Source organism: Denticeps clupeoides, chromosome 13 (assembly GCF_900700375.1).
Source record: "Denticeps clupeoides chromosome 13, fDenClu1.1, whole genome shotgun sequence".
Lineage (NCBI taxonomy): Eukaryota > Metazoa > Chordata > Actinopteri > Clupeiformes > Denticipitidae > Denticeps > Denticeps clupeoides.
This window is the reverse complement of record NC_041719.1, coordinates 5,077,237-5,102,467: the sequence shown is the minus strand read 5'-3', so window position 1 is coordinate 5,102,467 and position 25,231 is coordinate 5,077,237. Positions and strand designations below refer to the sequence as shown.

Genomic DNA, 25,231 nt, shown 5'->3' with positions numbered 1-25,231 from the left:
TACTGACAGAGTAATTGAAAATGAACATTTTATCTCGACCCAACCCAGCAGTCTGGGCTCAGCAATGACTGGAGCCATTTTGCTGAAGTCGCTGTTATAATGCGTGTCGTCATCTTCTTCCTGTCTGTAGGGGTCAGGTTCTCCCCGCTCACACGCTGCTCAACACTGTGGATGTGGAGCTCATCTACGAGGGTGTTAAATACGTGCTGAAGGTGACGCGCCAGTCCCCCAGCTCCTACGTGGTGATCATGAACGGCTCCTTTGTGGAGGTGGAGGTGCACCGGCTCAGCGATGGAGGCCTGCTGCTCTCCTACGATGGCTGCAGTTACACCACCTATATGAAGGAAGAGGTGGACAGGTGTGGAGCCAGCGCACCTCAACAATGCAATTTCGCTTTTGAGAACCGGAGATTAAGTGAACGTTGTGTGCGTCCTGCAGGTATCGCGTCACCATCGGCAACAAGACGTGTGTGTTCGAGAAAGAGAACGATCCGTCCCCTGCTGCGCTCGCCTTCGGCGGGCAAACTCATCCAGTATTTGGTGGAGGACGGGGGTCACATGCTCGCCGGGCAGTGTTATGCTGAGATTGAGGTGAGCAGACCCATACCTCCTTTCTCTCTCTCTGTCTGCTGGTGTTCTCCTGAGTGTCTCGGGGTTCAATTACTTTTGGTCCTTCAAAACTCGACCTGTGCGTTTAGCAGTGTTTGGTTCCATATTGCTTCATACAGCATGTGACCCTGAAGGCACCATTTTTAAATTATATGGCAATGGTTATAAGAATGGATCCAGAGATGAATGAATACCACTCAAACCGCCTTTTTGCTTTAATGTGGATTAACATATCATACTCCTGAACTTCCGCTCACAGGTGATGAAAATGGTCATGGCACTTTCAGCGTCGGAGACGGGCTGCGTTCACTATGTTAAACGCTCGGGCGCTGTGTTGGAACCTGGCTGCATCATCGCCAGGATGCAGCTGGATGACCCCAGCCGAGTAAAGAAGGTAACAGGCCGCTGAGCTCCTGAAATCATGGATGTAAAGGTCTTCTGTAGCCAGACAAGACAATGTCCTATATTACGTATATCCTTAAGTCCTCACTTGACCTTTTAACCTTCTATCTTGTAGGCGGAGCTGTTTACCGGAGCCCTGCCCCAGACGCAGTCAGTGGCCTTGCAGGGCGAGAAGCTGCACCAGGTCTTCCACCACACGCTGGACCACCTGTCCAACATCATGAGTGGCTTCTGCCTGCCAGAGCCCTTCTTCAGCACCAAGGTGAGGCAGTGATCGATGGAGCGCATTGTCCTGTGTTGTACATGTCCATTGTACAGTATATGTATGTGTGTTATAGCTTGTGTATTTGTTTATGTGTGCGTATGTTTGTGTGTCCCACAGATGAAGGAGTGGGTCGAACGTCTGATGAAGTCTCTGCGTGACCCCTCTCTGCCCCTACTGGAGCTGCAGGACATCATGACCAGCGTGTCCGGCCGCATCCCCCCAACCGTGGAGAAGGCTATCAGGCGGGAGATGGCGCAATACGCCAGCAACATCACCTCCGTCCTCTGCCAATTCCCCAGCCAGCAGGTACGCCGGCTAACAAGGCCACCACAGCTGGAGACGCTCCTTTCCCATCAGTGCGCATTTCTCCCCCTCTTCCCTCCTGCCCCCTGCAAACGGAACGCTGGGATTTAACGGTGTTGGGAAAGCGAAATTGCCTGGTTTATTTTTTTATTCCCCCCCCCTCTACCCGTTTCAGATAGCAAACATCCTGGACAGCCATGCAGCCATGCTAAAGCGCAAGTCGGAGAGAGAGGTCTTCTTCATGAACACCCAGAGCATCGTGCAGCTGGTGCAGAAGTGAGTGACCCTGTTGCCTGCCTTCTTCATGGCCTTTATGTTCCGCAGACCTCGCCGCTCTCCCTCCTTTACCCTTTCCACAGCTTTAGATTCAGTAGTGTGTAATATAAAAATGGATTATATTGCCCTGTAGCATCCTGGCTAATGCCCTGCATCCAAGAGCTGCTGGGAAAAGGCCCCAGTTTCACTTCCAACCCTGACCTGGATATGTGGGTTTAGGAAGCTGAATGGATGCATGCATTAAAAAAACCTCTTTAATGTGTCCAAAGCATTACAAAAAGTAGCTTCATGTTATGTCATCAACAAAGCTGTACATTTAAAAAAATCGTATTCTGATAATATATCAGAAATGTACACTCTCTTTTTATATAATATGTAATTGCAATGATATGCATGGTCCCATGGAATAGGAATTTGTGTGTAAAATTTATTGCAGGTATCGGAGTGGAATCCGAGGACACATGAAAGCTGTGGTCGTGGACCTTCTTCGCCAATACCTGAGCGTTGAATTGCAGTTTCAGAAGGGTGGGTATGTCTGGGATAACACGTAGACGGTGTATCATTATAATTGTTTTTTAAATCATGAATTAATTAAATATTCTTTTATCGCTGTTCAGTTTTCGACCTTTCTCTGCTGTGGGCAATTTCTCAACCTCTGGTAATGTTTTTTTTTTTTTTTTTTTTTTTTTTTTTTTTTTTTTACAACACAGCCTCACACTACTGATGTTTTGCAGTGTGGCCACATGATGGCAGTGCAATGCAGCGTTGCGCCTCGCAGCTGCCCTTTCTTTGTTCTCTTGCCAATATTTGTGGTGTTCTGTTTTCCATTTAATTTCCAAGAAAGAAAAATGTATCCTCAGGTTAAAATAAATAGCCTTTCACAGTTAATTTAATTGACTTTTTTTTTTTTATTTTTGCACATAATCGACGTAATTCTGTCTCTGACTGTCACAAACAAGAATAACGCTGTTCCCGCAATTGGAAGTCAAGCAGACATATAGCCAGTTGATGTACTCAGAAGTACTGTTGGATTTGTTGAATGGAACACCTATTTTAAACAGAAGTGGTGTATTATTTAATGTCCCGACTGCCGCTGAAGGATTGATGTTTAAAATTGTGGACTGCCAAGCTGAAAAAAGTCTCTCAGAGGTGTTGTTCCCGATGTAACGTTCTCACAACCAAACCGCAGTGTAAAGATTCTTTATTTATTTATTCCCATCAGCCTTTCATTCTCCGTCCTAGGAACCATGTGGCTACGCTGCTGCTGAATAAATTGAGGTCACACACGGGCTTTGTTTTGCACACTACTTAGGCCAACTTCTTAATCAGAGCCCCTCCCCTCACCACCACCACCTTCTACTGTCTGCCGAGAGCATGTCCTAGGTGACTGGAACACCGGCCTCACCTCCCAGCCGCGAGACCCCCGCGACCCCCGCCGTCCACGGCCAGGTACCCCATGCTGACGTGTTTAATTGTGTGCGTTTCCAGGCCCGTACGACAAGTGCGCGTTCACGCTGCGCGAGGAGAACAAGGGTGACCTGGCCAACGTGGTCAACTACATCTTCTCACACGCCCAGGTCAGCAGGAAGAACCAGCTGGTCACCATGTTGATTGTGAGTAGGGCCTTCTGCTGCATCTTCTCGCCTGGCTGTGTGTGTGTGTGTGTGACAGTATTATTTGTGACCTGTATATATTCCGAATTCTTGTGCTCCTCATGACCGCCACGTCTATGTCCGCGCCAGCCTGGTTGTCGGAGAGCGTAATTGAGAAGTAAAAGTTGCCGGCGTACGGCTCCCTCTCCTCTCCGCTCCCCCCCCCCATTCCTCCTCGGCCCTGTCTGAGATGGTAAATAAGGCCGGGTGTGTGAGAATCTCATTACCGCGACACAAAGCGGCATTTCCTCTGAGGATTGGGGGGGGGGGGGGGGTGCTGGTTGGGAGCGTGGGTTGTGGGGGTGGGAGGGTGGGCGCCGCGCGACCAGCCTCAATCACGGCCGCGCTGATGGGGAGGGAGAGAGAGGCAGCTGGGCTCCCGCTCGGGCCTTCAATTTCCTTCACAGTCCAGCCACTCAAGTGTGTAATTACTATGGGGTGTCGTGAAGGTGTGATGCCTTCTCCTGGTAACACTCTAGCCCCCACCTCCATCCACGCCACCACCATTCCCCGGTCGGAACCCCAGGGCTCCCAAAACCTTCACACCATTCCCCCCACCACCAGGCGCCCCAGGTGAGGACGCGTGGTCCAAAAAGGGCCTCCTGCCGAAACAGACTTCCCCGGGCCGCGCCCCCTCCTTCTGTCGCCCGCTCCCGCCCCACTCCGGAAGGTTCCGGCTGAATTTTACTCTTTAATTGTTCACTAGTTTTGCCAGAAGAACAAGAACATCCCTTTACGGCCCAGTTGAGACCCTTCTGTGTACTGGCGAGGCGACCCGAACCCTTTTTACGGACCTCCTCTGCAGAGATTGCACGTTGGGCAGCAGAAATCGGTTTTATATACAGCAAAAAGGAATAATTCCAATAGACACTTTTATTTGATTCAGTTTACTTAATACGGAGTTGCAGTTTTTCATGGTTGTGAAAGTTATGGTTTTTGTCATTGTGATGCACAGCAAGCACGCCATGCTTGGGGACAGTACCTTGCTCAAGGGGACCTTCAGTTTCAGAGTCCACTCCCCTCCATGTGGAGGGGCCTTGAAATTGTTCATTTAAAGAATTCAGCTACCGCTGTCCTTAATGAAATAATCATTTGGACCCAAAAACATCCGCCGTTGTTCCATCACGTTTTTGCTTCTCGCCAGGACCAGCTGTGCGGCAGAGACCCGACGCTGACCGACGAGCTGGTGGTCATCCTGACCGAACTCACTCAGCTCAGCAAGACCATCAACGCCAAGGTGTCCCTCCGCTCCCGACAGGTGAGCCGCGCGCCACCGCGTCCCCTCCTCATTTGAATACGCCGAGCGGCAAGCGAGCGGCCGGGCGCGGGGACAGGAACGCCTCCGTGGGCTCCAGCTGGCCCGCCGCTTTGAAACTGTGCACTGACCGCACGGGGACCCCGCGGCGGGAGCTACACGCATGTCATTTGTATACAGCTGTTTCTTTCATCCGGTCCCCGCCGCGCCGCGTCCCCCCCCCGCCACGTCCCCCCCCCGCCACGTCTGCCCTTTTCCGCCGAGTTCCGCGGCATTTATGCACAAAAGGGTTGGGAGGGTGTGTGTGTGTGTGTGTGTGTGTGTTGGGGGGGGGGGGTTTATTAGTTTGCAGATAAGACAGTAAAACACACAAACACACCCCCCCCCCGTTCACGGAGTCCATCGGCGCCACCATGCTGGGACAGGCCAAGCGCGGGGGCAAACAAGACTAGAGACGTTTGGCAAAACACACCCCAGCCGATCTGGCCCCGAGACGGAGGACAAACGGAGTCCAGGTGCTCCGTGCCTGGTGTTAATTGCTGCTAATTGGCGAAGAGGCGCGCCGGCTGCGGGCGCACGTCGCCCGCGCCACTTCCACCTGCTCCCCCCTTTCCCGAGGCCGGGGCCCGGGCGTCGGTCGGAGGAAGCTTCTGGAAGCGCTGGGGCGGGCGCTGTTGCCAAGCAAAGCGCGAGGCGGTGGAAGGCTCCGAGCGGAGAGACCCGCCTCACGCTGTTCGCCGGATTGCTTACTGCATTTATGATGCATATCAGACGGCAAATGATTTGCAAATGTAACTTCCCCGCCATGTCTCGCATTACTTAGGTCCTGATTGCTTCCCACTTGCCGTCCTACGAGCTCAGACACAACCAGGTGGAGTCCATCTTCCTCTCCGCCATAGACATGTACGGACACCAGTTCTGCATAGAGAACCTGCAGGTATCCCGGGGACCACAAATTGCTCCATGATCTGGTAGAAAATTGCTGCATTTACACAAACATTCGGTGCATTTCCTAGCGCACGCGGACACTTAATTCTCACAAAGTTGTTCGCTCGGGTTAATGTTCTGCAGATGATTTGATGCCTAATGAGCATTTTGCCCCCCCCCAGAAACTGATACTGTCGGAGACCTCCATATTCGACGTGCTGCCCAACTTCTTCTACCACAGCTACCAGGTGGTCCGCATGGCTGCTCTAGAGGTGAGCTTCCTGGGGAAGTGAAAGTGAAGTGATTGTGACTTGTGATACACAGCAGCACAGCACACGGTGCACACAGTGAAATTTGTCCTCTGCATTTAACCCATCACACTTAGTGAGCAGTGGGCAGCCATGACAGGCGCCCAGGGAGCGGTGTGTGGGGACCGTGCTTTGCTCAGTGGCACCTTGGCGCTTTGGGATTCGAACCGTCAGCCTTCTGATAACGAGGCTGCTTCCTTAACCGCTAGGCAACCACTGCCCCATATTAGGCCACCACTGCCCCACTGGTGCTGTATGTACAGACGTTGCTCGTTAACGATGTAGAAATGAGATCATCTGCATTTGCTGAAATAAATACACGTGAAAGGACTGTATGTTGGAGGTATTTATTTATTTTCATAGACATGAGCCTGTAGGTGTTTCATAGGATGAAATTGTAAGTGTGATTGACAGCTCTCACGCTACCTACGTCCTCATTCTGGATGATTTTAAACCCCCGCCCCTGAAATAAGTCACACGCCCAGGCGCAGAGTCCACCTACTCCCTTTCTTCCTGGTTTCCCTCCGTCCTCTTGACTCCTAATACACCTCGTACACAGAGGATGTCAGCTGTTGTCACCTCTGGACTACTCCGATCTGTACATCAAACCTACAGATTATCACGTCCTTGCTCTGTTTTTTTTTTTTCTGGACCTTCGGTGGTCAGTTATGGACCAGAAGGGGTTCTAGTAGCCTAGTGGGTAACGCACTCGCCTATGAACCAGAAGACCCGGGTTCAAATCCCACTTACTACCATTGTGTCCCTGAGCAAGACACTTAACCCTAAGTTGCTCCAGGGGGGACTGTCCCTGTAACTACTGATTGTAAGTCGCTCTGGATAAGTGCTGATAAATGCTGTAAATGTAAATGTCCACTGTTAGCTGGATATATTTGGTGGTGGACATCTCTTTTTAATGTTTCTATACTTAATGTCATGAAACAGTAGCAGTGTGTGATCTCTCCAGGTGTTCCTAACAAAGCGCCCTGCCTTCTGTGTTCAGGTGTACGTTCGCAGGGCCTACATCGCCTACGAGCTCAGCAGCGTTCAGCACAGGCAGCTGAGCGACGGCACCTGCATCGTGCAGTTCCAGTTCACACCGCCCACCGTCCTCACCAGCAGCAGGTACTCTGCACACTGGCCACTGCAGCACGGCATTCTGGGAATGCCGGCAGTACCCGGGGTCGACAGGCTGGCACTCTGGAGGATTTCTTCAGCACCTGCCTGAAATGTGTTACGATTGCAGCGTAATGGGGCTGCTTAAAAAGCGCCGGTGTTATGCTGATGAGAGCCCATTATTACAGGTAGCTCTTTCAGACTCAGCCCAGTTTAGGGGAACCTCCATCTAACCCCTTATCCAGTTCATGCTTAAAAGAACATGAGATTTCAATTTTAATCTCGTCTGTATATAAATAAAAGGGGACAAAAAAACGCTTGATTTCTGGTGCAAATGATTCCGTCCTTACAGCGTAATTTATAGAACAAGTAGGCGGCATTTGTAATAAAGCAGAAGGAATTATTGGCCACGTTAATATTGGGGATTTGATTGAAATGGATACAGGGGCTCGTGAAAATTGGACAGTAAATCACCGCGTTGCAGACGAGCTCGTCACTCTGCGAGGAGCAGGGTGATATCGACAGATAATGGCTTTCTCCCGCCAGTGATTGGTCATTATAGACCCCTTATTTTCATTATGCTCCTATTTTCATTGTTTGGCCCTGAATGAAGGAACATGATTTTCTTAAATGATTGTTTTCCTCTGTGCCCGCGCCTGTTATCGCTTTTGCACAATTTTTGATTGACTGTTCAGCTGCTCGGCCTTTATTTTTTTTGTTTTGTCTTGCTAGAAAAACGGGTGTTTTATGCTCTTTTGACTGTAAATGTAACAATATTGTGAATAATACAGGATGCAGCATGCTGGAGAGATGAATGCGTCTCGCCACGGACGACCGCATGAAGAGACTTAAAGAAACATCTGTTAGTGTTTGCTGGACTGTCTTGTAGGGCTGCTGTGTGCTGCATTTGTAAAACATAAATTTATTCTTGTGCAACATTGTGAACATTCATATTTTAATGAATTTGAATGAGGAGTTTGCATTCTTGCACAGATAAGATTTTATACAAATTAGTGTTGTTAGTGTGATATAATATAACCACTACATGTTTTGCTCCAAACATTAGTATGAACTTATATCATACAGTATTTGAACAAAGACATTCTATATATTTCCTATATGACCTGTGTCCCTCAAGCTTCATGTGAAAAAGTTGTGTATCTTGTGTTTCTGGAGGAACATTTTGAGAATGTTGGCATGGTATTTACTTTTATGGCATTTAGCAGAGGCTCTTATCCAGAGTGATTATTTATAATGCGTAGTTACAGGGTCAGGAGATACTGGGGGCTAAGTGTCTTGCTCAGGAACACAATGGTAGTAATAGGGTTATGACCTGGGACTTGGTGGTCTTCTGGTTTATAGGCAAGTGTGCTACTTCCACCCCTTTAGTATCACATCGTGTCACCAAAAAAAAGTGCAGAATCTTACATTTTCTGCCTTTTTACTTTGAGTGTCCGGTCCGTCTTTTTCAATTAAAGACAGGTTACTGGCCTTTTTCTTAATGAACTTTGCCCTTTCTGTACCGTAGCTGTAGCTCCAATAAAAATGGTTGAGAGGTGGGCGGGCTTTTCACAGGGTCTCGCCCCTGCATTTGTCTCTCAGATTCTTCTTCTGCCTGCTTTTGTGTGGCTCGCGTCGATCAGTATTGAATGTTGTCTGAACGCGTTCCCAGCGCCGTCCCGGTCTTAGATGAGTATTGTGCGTGAAACCGCGAAGGTGCACGGGCTCCGTCAACATGTTCCCTGCGACGAGTGGCCCAGGCGACAATTAACCTGGGCTTCTTGATCAGGTCTGGGGTCGGTGAAGTTCTTGACACTTCCAAACATTGCCTGTGTGTGTTACACTGCTTAAATATCTTCATGATCTGCTGTCCAGGTAAATGAACAAACACACAGGACAACCTGATAAGTTTAAATACATAAATAGCCTCACCTCATAGAGCAATGATGTAGACTCAGTAATTATATTTTATATATATATATATCGTAATGTTATTTACGTCTTTTTAACGGCTAAATTTCATGCCTACGGTGATGATCTGACTGAATTTGGGAAGGGCACCCGTGCGACTGCACTGATGTGTGAATTGAAAGTATCTGTGATCTCTGCTGTAATCTCAGGGGTCCCTTTTCTCCGGGCAGCGCACCCTATGTGTCTCCAACCAGCATGAGTGACATGGTGCTTGAGTCCTACCGGCCATCCTGCCAGCGCAAAGGCGCCATGGTCTCCTTCAACTCCTTCCAGGACCTCATCAGGTGACTTTGTGTCTCAGAAATAAGCACCACTGTGAATCCTGTCAGTATCATATTTCATTACCCTTTCAGAGCCAAGATTAGAAATTATTTGGAAAACAAAACCTGATTGTCATTGTGAAGCACAATACACCCGGCACACGGTGACACAACGAAATGTGTCCTCTGCTTTTAACCCATCACCCTCAGTAAGCAGTGGGCAAACAGCAGCCGGGGAGCAGTGTGTGGGGACGGAGCTTTACTCTGTGGCACCTTGGTGGCTGGGGATTCGAACCGGCAACATTCCAATTATGGATCTGCTTCCTTACCCGCTAGGCCACCACTGCCCCAAATAAACAACGTAAAAAATGTTATGTATATGTAAATATGTGTGTACGGGAATATGCTGAATCTAGAAATACGAGGGCACATTGCAACAGGGACATAATTTACATATATACATTTTTTTTTGCAGAAATTTGAGGCAGATTTCCAGGTTTGACTTCTTTCTCTCTCGTTTTTTGCTGCCTCTGCATCAGAAACATAGAGGAGGTGCTGCGCTGCCTTTCCAACTCGCCTCCACCCAGCCCCACCTTCCCAGAGGGGATGAAGCAGGTCCTGTACGGAGAGGATGAAGAGAAGGTGAGGAACGGGCGATGGGTCCGCTCCTACTTTACCATTACAGGCCTGAAATAGTCATTCAGGCTAGGCGGGGTAAAACTCAATTACGTGAAGGAACCCCCTGTACGCTGTGCGTAGTTTGGTTGCAATTTGGAGCGTTTTTTTTTTTTTTTGGTAAGTTGGATGTAATGAATTTGCGGTGGAAATTGAATCAACTTGCTCGAGAACACCAAAGGAAATGAAACATTTAACAATGGTAATTTTCTCTCCCTAAATTGACTAAATTGCAGAGGACCTGAAATTGTGGAAAAGGCAATTTCGTGGGAAGGAAAGTTTATGGAAAAAAAAAAAAGGAAAAAGAAAGAGATTTAGCATTAAGCCTGTTCCATTTAGAAAGCAGGGAGGGGAAAGAGGTGTGGGACCAGCCTGGCAAGAGAGTGTCAAGAAGCCCTGAAATGGACATGTGACTGTTAATGTAATGATACTCTTGTCAGACATGCCATTTTTGACCCCCATCATCATTTCTTTGTTACTCCCTTCTCCCCCCCACCCCCACTTTTAAAGTTATGTTATTAGTGGCGTGTCACTGTAGTGGAAACCACTCTTACAGAGCCACTGCTTTTTCATCATTGACAGAGTTCACAGGACGAGCCCATTCACATCCTTAATGTGGCCATTAAGACGGAGGACAACACTGACGACAACGGCCTGGCCTCCATGTTCCGAGAGTTCACGCAGTCCAAGGTCGGTGTGAATCACTATGAATTTCAGGGTCTCAGACACACTACGTGTGGCCGGTTCACTGTACAGATCTCCAGACTAAGGCCCGACCAAATGAGAGATTTTTTTTTAATTTTTTTTTTATTTTCTAAAACTCGTTCAAGCATGAATTTCCTCTCTTTCCATGTATCCGTGGATGGCAAAATGCCTTTTGGTGACCTATAACCCCAAAAACATCTTACAACAGTGGCGGACAACACATTCGTAGTTGTGCTGCAGCAGCACTACAACCTCGTAAAGCAGCAAGAAATCCTCCCTACGGTGCACAAATTCTAATGAAAAGACAAGGCTGGACAAGGCTCTCACTTGAGAATACAGCACAGAGGGAAGGTTAAAACAGCACTTGGGCTGTTCTCTGCATCTCCGTGTGGACCACAACATTTCAGATAACGGTCCCGTGTGGATGGTTCTTGTGCGGAGGGGGCCTAACTGCGATTAGTGCGATTATTTACTTATTTTATTGCACATACGGATTCACCTATAACGTATACCCTTTTATCTTAAAACTGATCTCTGTGTATCAGTATGGTCTGGTTTTGTATATTAGTTTGTGACTGCCATCACATTTAGAGAAGATCATCTTTTTTCTTTTCTTTCCTGAGGAGAAAAGTTACCCATTTTACCCATTACTTTCCCCATTGCACATGTGTAGATATATACATATACGTATTTATTTTTTGCTGCTGCTATATACCTCTGTTTTTGCTGCTATTACTTCTGTTTCTATCCACTCTCTGCCGTAACAAATGCAATTTCCCTCTAAAGGTTGATCTTAGCTTATCTTAAATTTACTTAAAATTCCTACACTTCTAATATTTCCATACTCCTAAACTGCATGTAAACCCAAGGAGAAAGGCACACCTTTTTAAACACTTTTCATGAAAAAATATGTATTAATGATTCATTGTGCTTGTCTGTTGGTCACTTCCTTAGCTGCCTTACTTTTCACATTTCCATATATGTAAATCAAAAATCAATAATGTATATAAATGTTGCTCCATTTGTAACAGACTTAGTGAAAATACATCTGCGCAAATTTGGCCAAAAACTGGTTCTGGCTGCATCAGGTTGGAAGGAGGCCTCGTGGTTGAACCTCCGCGTGAGGGCGGATCACTCCGCGCTGAATTTATTCCTGCCTCTGAAACGCGCGCATGGCAAAGGGTAGGCTCCAAGTTAAGAGGATTAGCGACTTGAAAAAAGGTAGCCGTCGTTTAATTGAAGGCTTACCAGCCGCTGAAAGAATGGCAAGCAGTCAAAGTGAAGGTATATCCCGGCCCAGAACATCCTGAAGAGACCACATTTGCCAGAGTCCGTGTTGTCTTCCGTCGTTATGCCTCCCTCACAAGTGCACATCACGGTTTATCGTCGAGCCTCAGCCTCTTAGAGACGTTTACGCGAATTTTAATCTCTTCCGGGGGTTTAAAGGGAGAAAAAAACCTCGCATTTTTTCCGACGCTGTGATCTCGGCTTGTGCCGCTGCTGAGTTTGTGGCGTGTGAAGTCTGCGCCACGTGTTATCTGGCCATGGATTGCGATTACGACGCCATTGCTCTGCCACTTGCCGCACGTTGTGTGTAAAAGAAGACTTGGTCCTTTTGGTCTGAAGGTTTATTGTTCGGTGACTGTGGTTACTCGGGGCCGAATGCGATACCGCTGTCCGGTGCCTGCCAACGGCCCTCTTTGGGGGCAGTGTCACCATGAAAAGTGGGAATGAATTCGGAAGGGGTCCCCACCAGCGAACGGTCTCCCAGAGACAGCGGCACGGTAAAAATAGTTGATGACCTAATCTGGCCCGCCATAGCCTGGGCCGCGCCACCCGATGCCGCCTCTTGTGCCAATAGCCGGGGCAGGCAGCCGAGCCACCGTCATTATCTGACCCTTGTGCTCTGATTGGGCTGGTTGGAGGCGCCATCTGGGTGGAGGGAAGACCCTTCTCAGGCAGCAAGTGGGTCTCTTCACCGCAAACGTGTAAACAAGGCAAAACACACACTTGCAAAGAGAGAAATGCAGCCGGCACAAGAGTGTGTGTGTGATTACAGACATGTTACGCGAGTAACGTTTTGCATATTTAGTGATGTATATCTTGATATATAAAATTTTTAAATGAATGAACATCATTAACGCAGCTGGGCTATTTTCATGGTACGAATGCTTCACAGCAAGCAAAGAAAAGGTACAACTCGGCAGCGCATGACGTGGCAGCGTACCATTACGGCCTGGGCCACTTTCACACATTTGTCTCTGTAATAGTTGTAGATATGCATCATTGTTAGGCGGAGTCTTAAGAATGAATCATAATTCATTTGAACTTTTTTTAATCGCACATTTAGCAAACAATTAATTCTTTGCCTCTTGTATGCTTAATTACTCTCTAATCAATTGACAGCCCTAATACATTTAATTAAAAATAAGGTATGTACTTTTTGGCCATAAAATTCTTGAAACGTTTTTGTTTTTCTCTTTATTTATCGACCTGTGCAGAAAGATGGAAGTGTGCGGAAAAAAAAAAAAGACATCCAGGAAACAAATTTAATGTCCATCAAGCTCCATTCATGAAATAAGTTCTATTGCAAAGAATTCCATATTGACTGATATGTCTAAAATCCTGAAAGGTTCTTGCTCCCTGCACTTACACTTTGCCGTTGGTATAAAAGAAAGACCCAATACTGGGGGGAATTTTAAATTTTTTTTAAAAAATATGGATGTAGGAATTCATTAACAATTTTGCTTTTTTCTCCACCATGTTCTCTAGAAGTCACTTCTGTTTGAACACAGGATCCGCAGACTTACCCTTCTGGTGGTGCAGAAGGTAAGAACTGTTCCTCACATCGTCTCGACATTTCCCGCGTAATGCAGTTATTCCCCACCCTGCTCCCTGAATAAAAGCGGGAAGAAAAAAAAAAAGACTTCTGATAGCCAGTGCTGTTGTGTGCCGGCAGGACGGCAGACAGCCGATGAGCTATGAGGTGGATCAGAGGTTCCACGTGAGTATAGGGGTGTGTGGGATTTGCTCTTTGTGTGTTAAGGGCCTCATCTGCGTCGCTCCCTGGCCTGAAGCCTCAGCGGCTTTCCGAAAACGGATAGTGTTAAACGTAAAACACCTGAAAACCAGACTGGGCCTCGGGGCTTTGAAGAACCCTGTTCTAACGTCCCTGAAATTAGCCGGTGTGGATTCGGGCTGGAGAACAATACACTGGGCTAACAACTGTTGGGCTAACCACGGTGTTTGTGTCTGAGGCTTCTATCTACGGTGACCTGCTTTCTAACAGCTTCACATCACTTGGGCAGAAGCTGCTTGTTCTGCGTGAGCCGCGGTCCGAGCTAATGGGACGACACCTTAGAACTGGGTTCTCGTTTGTCTTTGGTTTCACTTAACGCAGGGACGACCAGCCTCTCTAGCAGCTAATGAAATCCTCCGGACCCCGGTGAGAAGCGGGTGGGTTTTTATAAAGGGCCGGCGATGAGAACCTGCACCCACGCCGGGCCTATGCGAGTGAGGACGTCCACCCCCGTGTCAAGATCCCTCCCCTTCGCCTTCGTTTGATTAGACAAGGGACGGCCTTGATTGCGCTAAAAAGAGGCAGATTTGTTTAGTGGCCCTCCGAGCTAATCACTGTCGTCATTGTGTCCCTCCTCCTGTAATTGTCGCGCCGAGAAAAGGTCCCGTCCCCGAACATGCCAGCCTCCCCCAATCCCCGCTGTCTCTCAATTAAATGTGAAATTAGCCTTCGCTCTGCCATCCGCACGTTGTATTTTGCCTTTTACAGATCCCCCCCCCACCCTGCTCTCTCGCTCTCTCTCTCTCTCTCCCCCTTCTTCCTTTCATTGCCAGTCACTGGAGTAACTGGCATCTCGGCGCGCCGACGCCGCGCGCCCATTTGGCCGGATTGTAAATGCTAAATTGCCGGGTGTCCCAGATTTGCAATGGTGTAAAGCTACAGCTGTCCTCCGGTAATGAAAATTACAATGTGCCGATGCGACAGCGCCGTCAAATCAGCCGGCCCCCCTTCAGCGGAGCCGGAGAGCGCGCCGGGACCGGGCTCGATTGCGCAGAGTCGCCGGGCCCGTTCCCTGTTACCTCTCATCATCGCGACGCACCAGCAGGCGCTTCACGTCCCCCCCGTCCCCGTCGGGCCTGGCGTCTGCAAACTGCCATTTATCCTCATTCACTTCGAATCATGATCTTTCCAGAAAATCAATACGACATCAGGTTCAAGTCTTTGTGCAAAGAAGGGAAGCATCTTCCTCTTAAATAGAATAAAACAAACAAAAACCCCACAGTTTTTATGATGATAACCCCGGACGTTATTGAGGTCATAGGGAATTGTCGCAGTTTTTCTTTTATGAAGCGGCTTCTGATCGGTGATAATGAATGAAAAGACGGGTTTATGCGATTAGTGCCGCCACCAATATGAATTGCGGCAAGTTAAGTTGCGAAATCCCGCGCCGCCGACTGTTCGCGCGCCACGGCCTCCCCTCCCTGTATTTACAGTTGCTAATTGGCCGCCGAGGAATCCGCCACTGTCAGGCACCCAATTTTCTGCCCTCGCTGGGTAGTTAGCGGCGTTATTAGGCCGGGTCTCTCCGCGTTCGCTTTCCAATCTCCTGGTTGGCAGGGTGCCGCGTCGAGCTAATTTAAGGGAATTATTGTGATTGTTTCCATAACGTTGATCAGATTATCACCCAGCAGGGCTCTCTTGCCCCGGCTCGCACGCTTTAGCCCCACTCTCTCTCTCTCTCTCTCTCTCTCTCTTTCATATTTACTCGCTCCGAGCGAACGCAGACGGAGCCAAGAGCCGGGTGAGAAGGGGGTTCAGAGCCTTGTTCATTTAGCCAAACTTTTAATGGGGCGCAAGCAGCTGGTGGTGGCGGTGTGGTAAATCGCTGAATGTGGTTGTACTGTAGGGCGGGGCCGGGCTATGATGGGTTATAATGATAATGTTGTACGTACTATCGGGTGTATTTGGGCTTTAATGAGCCTGTGCTTGTACTATTAGTGGATGGTCTCATTTTCGTGGTCATGGGCATGTTCATGATGTAGTGATTTTTTTTTTTAGTTGTGTACAAAGTGGGCGGGGCATGTTGGTGGGTGTGTTAAGTCTCTGTTTTCTGACACCTTTTTCAGAGGGAGTTTCCAAAATATTTCACCTTCCGTGCCAGGGACGAGGTAAGATCCACTCTCTCCTGCTCCATTTGTTCTCTGCTCCCTCTGTCTCTGGCCTTTTTATCTCCTCTCGCTCCCTCTCTCTTCCCTCATCTCTCACTGTCTTCCCTTGCCCCCTCCCTGCCTCCTGCCTCCCTTCGTCCCTCCACACGTCTCTCTCCCTCTCCCACGTCTGTTTCTCCACCGAGGTGAGGGCCGCTTTGCATCTCAGATGGGCAGAGATCGATGGAGCCGCTCTCCACAATAACAGCCGCGCTCTGCGCGTTTGTACAGGCCGCTCGGCTGCCGCCGCCGCCGCCGCAGCTCTTGAGAACTCAATGCGCACCGATCATTTGTAATAGTGCAGGCAAACAGGAGATAATGGTGCAGGTGAAAGATGGCCGGCTTTCCCGATTCATACATAAAAACGCTGAAGCGTGATGGATTTCCTCCTCGCTCGCGTTTCCTGTGTCATTTACAGCGAAGGAGAGCAAATGCATGTCGGGGGCCAGTTCAGTGTGTGAAGATGGAAACGTTGCACAGTCCGCTCGGGAAATTAGTTTGCACGGAGCCCTTCACCTGAAATAAAAAAAGGGAAGTACGGTAGCGTCCTTTCTGCAATTTGTCTTCCGCATCTGAGTGACCTGATGTTTTGATGAACGGCGCCCGTCCGCCTTTGCCTGGCTGCTGTTTGCGTCTCCAAAATAGCCCAACTCATTACACTAATGAACTTGATAATTATTTTTCCAGCACTAGGAGGAATGAGGCCCATTTTAATCGGATGAGATTGCCTTTTGTTTCATTTACTTGGCCGAACCCCCTTAACTATTTTCCATCTCAGTAATTTTTTATTTTTTTTTTATCCACCACCACAATACGCCTTTTGCTGCATGAACGGCAGTTTTTCTTGTAAAAAAAAACTCATAACGCAAGTACAAGAAATCCTCTCTATGGTGCACATTTCTAATTAAAAGAGAAGGCTGGCGAACAACAACGTGTTTAACTCTGAGAAGGAGGAGAACTAGACAGCAAACAAAGAGAGAGTAGTGAGTTACAGCGCCACATAGAGGGGCATAGAGGGACAGTGGTGGCCTAGCGGTTAAGGAAGCGGCCCCGTAATCAGAAGGTTGCCGGTTCGAATCCCGATTCGTCAAGGTGCCACTGAGCAAAGCACCGTCCCCACACACTGCTCCCCGCGCGCCTGTCATGGCCGCCCACTGCTCACTCAGGGTGATGGGTTAAATGCAGAGGACAAATTTCACTGTGTGCACCGTGTGCTGTGCTGCTGTGTATCACATGTGACAATCACTTCGCTTTAAAAAAAGAGGTGTGGAGGTAAATTTTTTAGAAACCGAAAAACCCGTTTTGGAGAAAAGTGTTCTCGTGTGGATGGGGCCTAAAATGCGTCCCCCCGGGACTGTGTCCTCCTGCTTTTCTCCCCTCACCATGGCGTCTGAGTCACGCGTCAACCATCTTGCCAGTCAGAGCACCCGCAAATGTCTTCACTTGTGCTCACAGTTTGAGGAAGACCGCATTTACCGGCACCTGGAGCCCGCTTTGGCCTTCCAGCTGGAGCTCAGCCGCATGCGCAACTTCGCGCTGACCGCCATCCCTTGCTCCAACCACAAGATGCATCTTTACCTGGGAGCTGCCCGTGTGGAGGACGGCGCGGAGGTCACAGACCATCGCTTCTTCGTGCGGGCCATCATTCGCCACGCGGACCTGGTCACCAAGGTAGTCTGCGGCGCGAATCGTTTATTGTTCGGTTCCCTGTTTGCGGGTTCAGAACCGCAAATGTTCATAGTGAGGTGTGTGGTGGACCTAACAGCCTGCTGATGCCTTGCAGGAGGCTTCTTTTGAGTACCTGCAGAATGAGGGGGAGAGGCTGCTGCTGGAAGCCATGGATGAGCTGGAGGTGGCCTTCAGCAAAACGTCTGTGCGTACAGACTGCAATCACATCTTCCTCAACTTTGTCCCCACGGTCATCATGAGTCCATCAAAGGTCTGCGCGTCCATCCGATTTTTCCTCTTCCGCCATGCACACCACCTCCTCATCCGTAGAGCTAATTGGGAGATGTTGCCTTTTTCTTCTTAGATAAAGGAAGCAGTGCGCCTGATGGTAATGCGTTACGGCAGCAGGCTGTGGAAGCTGCGCGTCCTCCAGGCTGAACTCAAGATCAACATCCGGCCCTCGCCGTCCGAGAACACCATGCCCATCCGCCTGTTCCTCACCAACGAGTCTGGATATTACCTGGACATCAGCATTTACAAGGAGGTTGCTGCCACCTGCGCCGGCCAGGTGGGACCCAGGGACCGTCAGGTGAGCAGGCCTTATCCTATAACCGACAAAATCATTTGTTACCTGCTCTTTTACTTCAGATATTACTACAAGACTGTGTGGAATATCTGTGATAATGTAAAAAAAAAAACATCTTATCCAGTGTAAAACATCCAGAATGTGCTAATCTTTGTGCAAGCTACATGGCTTGTAAAGAACTGCAAAAAAACCTTTAATTGCACCGAACAAATTATCAATCAGACATTTATTATATCTTTATTACCTTTTAAAATGCTTCTTCCAGCTATTCATTAGTGCAGTTTGACACGTTAAGCCAAGCAGACGCTCAGCCCTCAAAATTATGTGCAACCTCTTCGTCTACCGGTGTCACATTTGCAGCTACTCACATCACATGCATTTACAGCTTATTTAAGGGGAAAAGAAGTAATATGATTCCTATTATTTTTCCCATAAACAGCCGAGTGGCTGCAGTGTGAAGAGCAGAGGAGAATTTCATTTTCTCTCTATTTAAAGTTGCCAGACAGCATTAAATAAGGATCCGATTGCAATGTATTGTGTTCAGCCATCTTAATTAACACTTTCAACATTAGCTGCTAGGCAGTCTCATTCTCACTCCAGAATAATAGAACCATTACACTTGTAGGATTTACGGACCATAATACCTTCCTCAGTCAGAGAAGACTTTTCTTTTCTTGGTTCATTTTTTTTTTTTTTTTTTTTTTTTGGGGGGTGTCTGGGAGCCAATGAGGACCCTGTCCTCGATGACGCTGTCCAGAAGCCTCTGCTAGTTCATGTTCGAGCTGCTGCCACTCAGCCATCAGAGGGTTCTGCAGCCAAAGCTGGGTCAGGACTCCCCTCTCGAACGGGCTTTAGTCCTGAAGCTTTCATTTAGTAGCTTTCAGTGTAATGCTACTCTGAACGGTCTCACAGTCTGCTTTTAACTGGTCTTTAACAGCATAGTGGTTGAATGACATGGTATTAGATGTATTTTAGTAGACTGAGATGGATGAATGGATAGATGGTTGGATAAAATGACAGAGGGATGGATGGCTGGATGAATGGATAGAATTACAGATGAATGGATGCATGGAGTGAAAGAGGGATGAAATGTACGGATGAATAAAATAGTGAAGAATGGGGGCATGGAGTGAAAGGGATGGGTGGTTTAATGCAAAGAAAGAAGGAGGGATGGACAATAAAGGGATGGATTGATAAATGTAATGAGAGGTACTGATGAATGAGTGAGAAAGTAATGAATAGATGTGATTTAATAAAGGAGCCAGGGATGGATGGAGGGAAGATATGATGGATGAATGAATGGGTGGAGGGAAAGTTGGATGGATAGATTGCTGAATGAACTGACGAATGCAACAAAAGAGAGAATAATGGATGGGGGTGAGGGGGGGTGTATAACATAAAAGCCTAAGAGATGGATGGTTGAAGGGCATCCTGGACAGACAGACGGATAGATGGGACGGGGCAGAAGTGAGAGAGAGAGGTTGAATGGATGCAATTGGCCACTGACGCCAGGTGCTCCTCTGTTTGAAGGTCATGTTCCAGGCCTATGGAGAGAAGCAGGGCCCTCTGCATGGTATGCTCATCAATACCCCTTACGTCACCAAAGACCTGTTGCAGTCCAAGCGCTTCCAAGCCCAGACTCTGGGTACCACCTACGTCTACGACTTCCCTGAGATGTTCAGACAGGTGAGCCTGACAACAACCACCCGCATGGTTTAGAGGGAAAGTGAAATGATTGCCATTGTGATACACAGCAAGTACAGCACACTGTGACACAACCAAACGTGTGCTCTGCATTTAACCCATAAGGCTTAGTAAGCAGTGGGCTGTCATGAAAGGTGTGGGGGACCTCAATGAAACCATGTCAGTTCAGGGATTTGAACCCACAACCCTTTGGTTACGAGTCCGCTTTCTTACCTGCTAGGCCACCACAGTTTCAGTCAGCCTCCCTCCTGCCTCTCTTTCCTTCAGGCACTGTTGAAACTGTGGAACGCTGCTAAGGACTACGCCCATCTCCCAGAATGCCCTCCAGCTTCTGAACTTCTGACCTACACGGAGCTGGTGTTGGATGACCAAGGTCAACTGCTGCAGCTCAACCGCTTACCTGGAGGAAATGAGGTAATGAGCAAATCCAACAAATGCACTGACCTTTTCTTAACCCTAGCATGTCCTTAAAATGGTCCTGAAATGAGCACAATGAATAAAAAAAATTGAAATATGTGGTCGTTCTCTGAAAGCAATCAAGTCTGCTGCAGTGCCACACTTTGACCCATGGGGGTCTCTCTTTTTCTTCAGTAGCCTTGTACTGTGGCTAAGCCCTGGGCTTGTTGTGCCTTGGATTCACTCTGACCAAGGGAAGATTTGTGCTGTGTGTGTTTGTGTGCGAACCAGGTTACGTCCAGCCCAAAAGCATATCCCCGCAGTCGTTCCCTACAGTCCTCAGAGAGGACTAAATGGTTTTGTCGTCTGTGAAGTAACAGCCCTCTTTGAATCCCTCCACTAGTCTCATTTCTGTAAAATAGTGACTCCTGTGCAGGTACAGCGTGCACCTCTGCACCGGCCAGCCGTAAAAAACAAAGACTCGTGTGTTTTTGTTGTAATGCATTCTGTTCGGATGGGCTTAACCCAGACGGAAGCGATGTAAAATGGAGCATGGCTGTATTTTATGGCCATCATTAACATTAACCCCAGGAAAGAGAGAGTTGAAGGCGCAGGGTTAATCCATGTACTTTAATGGATCGGAGCGCTCAGAGTAAATAACAACCTATCTCTGCCTTTCTCCTCCGGGGAGTCTGGAAAAGCCCCACTGGGAATTAGAGCTCCGTTCCAGGCAGGGAACGCTCAGAAGAGAAACACTCTCCGTGGAGCACGATAAAGCACAGTATCACACTGTTCCTGTCAAGGCGCTCTGCTTTATTTACAAGGGCAAAAAAGAACAAAATAATGATTCTTTGAAAAGACAAATGTCCAGAGGAAGACATTACTTGGATAAAGTTGAGAACACCAGGGCAGTGGCAGGCTATAACAGAGTTAGTTTAAAGACCGGAAATCTTCTTGTGTTTACATGGCTTTTTAGAGTAGCATTATGCATATCATTTACAATAGATCTGTGCCTTCTTGTCTCCTGTGGCTTAAAAGCTGAAATGAACACAGCTCATTCACTGTCTATTCTGTCAGGGTAAGAGGTGGATGCTTAAGGCTGACCGAACTAGGCTGACTGGCAAAAAGAATTAAAGTACAATAGTACTAGTAAAATGTATTTGAAATAATACAGGGTACAGGGCAGCATGCGGTGCCACCACCAAATGTGAGAATTAGATTTCAGTTCTAACAATTATCATTCATTTTATTAATAATAATAATAATTTTGAGGGTTATTCAGCACAACTTGGGCTACTTTTACAATATTTGAACATCAAGGTCATTAGTTATTTTTCCCTGCTTGTTGATGATTATACTAAATTTGGTCAGTTGGCCATGGTAAACTTTATTTTCATTAAACACATTTTTGGAGATGCTGTAAAATTAAAGTGCATGTCATATTAACTTTTATTGCATCTTTTTTAAATGACCCTATTTTGTCTGACCGTCAGATTGGCATGGTAGCCTGGCAAATGACCCTGCGCACCCCGGAGTACCCATCAGGTCGCGAGGTGGTTGTGATCAGTAACGACATCACCCACAAGATCGGCTCATTTGGGCCACAGGAGGACGTCCTGTTCCAGCAGGCTTCGGCCCTGGCGCGCCAGCGCGGCATCCCGCGCGTCTACATCGCTGCCAACAGCGGTGCCCGCATCGGCCTGGCTGAGGAGATCAGACACATGTTCCACATAGCCTGGCACGACCCCGCTGACCCGTACAAGGTAAGGGAGCAGGCCCGCAGGGGGGGCGGGGAGCGGGAGAGAAGGCTGCTGTCGTGGCTCTAAGAAGGAACGTGAACCGGCGCCAGCAGACCTCCCTCTCTTTCTCGCCCCCCCCCCCCCCCCCCCCCCCCCCCCCCCCCTCTCTCTCTCTCTCTCTCCCAGTTTTTAAATTACAACGGCAGACAAGGCCACAGCAGGTCTGTCTCAGCAGCCGCTCAGCCGCTGGAAGCTGCCCAGAGCCTCTCACCTCAGACCCGGCGGCTGAGTGGGGGGGCTGGCAGGGCCGGAGAAGCGGGCAAGGCCGGCGGCTCTTATCTGCTAAGAAGTGGATTTATGTTAGAAGGAGCGCCGCCTGCCAAGTGCTACTGTCGTGTGTGTGTGGCGCAGAGTCCCAGGCTGGAATCATTTCTTCTTTTCTCATCTCTCTGTCTGCTCTTCCCAGGGCTTCAAGTACCTGTACCTCACCCCACAGGACTATAAGAAGGTGTCGGCACTCAACTCGGTGCACTGCGAGCACGTTGAGGACGAGGGCGAGTCAAGGTGAGCCAGTGCTGTTTTCAACTGACTCACAGGGGCCCGGAGGCTGGCTCAGCAGCGTGGCGTGCTCCGGGCACGGGCCTGCTGCCGAGCCGCGGGCGCGAGGAGATTCCGGTGAGACGTCAGCCGGCCTTCTTGCCAGAGCGCGTGCGCGTGGGAGCGATCCAGTATTCTCCTCCTGCTCGTTTTCACTCGGCGTGACGCTCCTGCAGGTACAAGATCACAGACATCATCGGAAAGGAGGACGGGCTGGGCGTGGAGAACCTGAGGGGGTCCGGCATGATCGCCGGTGAGTCGTCGCTGGCCTACGACGAGGTCATCACCATGAACCTGGTGAGCAGACGTGGTGACACACACTGACTCATACTCACACCTGAAACAAACAACACCCCCCCCCCGTCTGGGCCGACTTCACCGATGATTCACTTCAGAAGAAACCGGTGAAACGCCATTCTATTCTCCTATTAAATTGTTGCTTAAAATCCAATTTAAACCATATTATGACATTATTATCTAAAGCCCATTAAATTTTATAATATTTGGTTATAGTGTACTTTATAATGTTTATTGAAGAACAACAACTTTGAAATCGTATTGGCTGTGTTTGACGTGAGATAATGATTTTATAGTTAAAATAGGTTACGGTGGCTACAAAGTGGATCGCATAATTGTCCACAGCACATAAAGCAGTATAAATATGCTGAAATTGTCTGTATTTGCTGGCCCATAAGCGGAGTGATCACACGCGGTGGGGGGGGCGAAGGTTCTCACACTGTTGTTGCCTTTTGCCACCCTTCGTGCAGGTGACCTGTCGGGCCATTGGCATCGGGGCGTACGTGGTGAGGCTCGGCCAAAGAACCATTCAGGTGGAGAATTCCCACATAATCCTGACCGGCGCCGGGGCCCTCAACAAGGTCATTGTCCACTTTTTCATTCCTCTCGTCCCTCCCCCTTTCTTTCCCGAGAACTGCTTACTGCTTGCATTAAATCTGTTGATGGAGAGGTTAAATGAGGGAGTGGCTGTTCAGATCTGCTGTTATCCCAGATGTCTGTTGAAAAATGGCGGCATGAGTAATGCACCAATGCTTTTAGACATCTGTAGATGGGTTTAATATCAGCATTCAAATGCATAAAACTTAACATGCATCTTTTCTGCATTAGTATACTGACTTGTCTGTACCCAGCTATGAATCAGAAAACTGATTTATTTTGACGTGGGATTATGCAGCTATATTAATATTGATCACATTAATTGGTCACTGCAGTGATTTATATAAACTGGATGATTGAGCTCACAGCCAAAGTAAAAGCATTTTCACACACACTATGCAAGGAGGATTGGGATTAAACAGCTGTATGTCCATAAGAAAGACACATACAGCTAATCGTATCAAAAGGTTTCAGGTTGCTTGGGAGCTCAGAGACTCCAGAGGTGGCCCAAGGTCACCTGCTCTGGTCCTCACCCCTAGGAAATCTAGGTGGAAGTATTCGGTGTTGCTTCCGTCTGAGGCATAAAGAATGAAACGGGCACCGTGAGGTGGGAAGATGCTGGGACATTTCACCTCCCCCTGCCATCACTCTTCCCCCCTCTCTTTTTATTTAGTTTCTCTTCTTTTTCTCTCTCTTTACTTTTGATGTCATATTTGCATGTCTTAATGTAAACACACACATGCATTCACGCAGCAGTCATAACGATGAGAGGGCATGGCCAGCAAACACAGATCCCCCCTTCCTCGCTCTCTCTGTCTCCACAACGCCTTGCCATGGAAATTGAAATAATGATAATGTGTCCCTTTGACTGCATCAAAGTATTGCCACTTCAAAAAAGGGCCGGGAGGCATAAAATGCAAATGACAGTTTGGAAGCAGATGGATGGAGCTCCTTCGCCCCTCGCCCGCTGAATCTTAATGGAAGCAAGGGGGGCACATCCAGTGTTAGTTGGAAGTTGTTTTTTTTTTTTTTTTGGTTGATTGTGTGTGGCTGAAAGTGGGAATGCTATAGGGTGAGGTGGTTCTCTAGATGCAGTGGGAGTTTTTTTTTTTTTTTTTAACGTAATAACAACATAAAAAATCTGTAGTAGGTATGTAATTACGCATTTTCTTAACACTCGCAACCAATAAATGTTCTTTATTTTTAAGCCAAATCATGTAAATACACACACACAAGCACTGATCATCAGGCATATGGAGGTCAGCCATGACCATATGGAGATGCCTTTAAACAGGATACTAATCAGATGTCTGGTATGAATGGTTTGCATCTGCAGTGGTCTGATGTAACACACCTTGATGATCAGTAGAATCGTTTTTTTTTGTTGTCAGATGTTTATAATATTGGCTTGGCTACAGTTTGGCACTTCAAGCACACTGGTATAAAAACTGTATAGAATACGGAACAATACCTATGAACAGGTGAGCCAGCAGTGCAGATGGGCGTGGTCCTCTCCCACACAGTAATGGCACCACTGCATTGTGCACCAACACCCACTGTTTGTATACAAACACAGGCTGCTGGCATACAGATGGAGCTGGTGGGATTATTCTAGATGCATAGCCAGAGCCATTTATTATGGTTGGTTTTGTGCTCTGGAAAGACTCAGCTTTGCCATTTGGTGAATTCCAGAGACAGACG

General features: G+C 48.1%; 1 pseudogene; it reads left to right on the top strand.

Annotated features, from left to right (window-relative positions):
* Nucleotides 1-25,231, top strand: part of LOC114801626 (acetyl-CoA carboxylase-like) — a 59,153-nt pseudogene that overhangs the window by 7,375 nt on the left and 26,547 nt on the right.